Source organism: Solanum pennellii, chromosome 2 (assembly GCF_001406875.1).
Source record: "Solanum pennellii chromosome 2, SPENNV200".
In the NCBI taxonomy this organism is placed as follows: domain Eukaryota; kingdom Viridiplantae; phylum Streptophyta; class Magnoliopsida; order Solanales; family Solanaceae; genus Solanum; species Solanum pennellii.
The window spans coordinates 15,974,864-15,976,055 of record NC_028638.1 but is presented as its reverse complement, the minus strand read 5'-3'; positions in this window follow the sequence as shown (position 1 = coordinate 15,976,055).

The following is a 1,192-nucleotide window of genomic DNA, read 5'->3' as shown; positions in this document are numbered from 1 at the left end:
TTGTTTATTACTTTTATATCGTCTTCAGACATTAGATTTCTTCGTCGATTTCATTATTATCCTTCTTTCATTTTGATGAACTTGTACTAAACTAATGTGAAAATCTCTTTGGGATCTATCTTTAAAGAATGTATCTTTGATCTTCATTAAAGTGAAGGACAGATCATGTCACTATCTTTTCTATGATTTCTTATGAAAAAAGATAAAATAAATAAAATAAAAAATTTTAAAAGAGAAAAAAACTAGACTACTAGAAAGAAATAATGCAAAAATGAAAAATGAATATTTAATGTCCTCATGAATGATTGTTAATTATAGATTTGATAATCCATAAGAAAAGTTAGAAAGGACCTACACCCTGGTAATGGTAGACAATTGAGAACAATTGCTGGTCTCAAGCGAACCATCATCCTGTCTGACTATAAGCGAAGACTAACTCAAGCATACACAAGCATCAAACTAAAAGAAATGTTAAATCAACAGTGTATTAAATCTCAAAAACTCTCTCTATATTACTGAGTATTAAACATAAACCTTAAGGAAACCTCTGAAATTGAAAGACTTTCTAAAATTTTCTATTTGTGAAGCCTCAACTATACAATAATAAGAGTTGGGACAAGACCCACGAATCTTCAAGGGACTACTACTAATAACTCCTAAAACTAGAGCCCTCCACACTACAAAAAAAAGCTCGATTTGTGGTAGTTTTTGGAACTCCCACTAATAATTCATTTTATGTTGTTTTATTGTAAATCCTACAATATAAATCTTTTTGTGGTGGTTTTACTAAGGAGGTTAGAAAATCGCCACAATTTAATATTGTTTGTGGCGATTATTGACCCCTAAATTACTTTTAGAAATTATATATATATATATATATATATATATATATATATTCTGACTCGAATGATTCGTTTTTTTATGCACTAAAAATATTATTTTCTCTTTTATTCGGACACCACCCAATTAAATTTATGTATATCTTCTTTCAAAATATTTTAAAAAAAAATAAAAACCAAAATTTCCCCCTAAAATCTTTCAAATAACCACTCCTCTTTTCCACCAAGACCCTTCCCACGTAAGACAAACACACATACACTCACAAAAATTTCATTTCTCTTTTTCCTTAACCCATTTTCTATCTGTAACCCTTCCCCTCTTCTCTCTTCATTTTTTGGATCAATATTTTTTT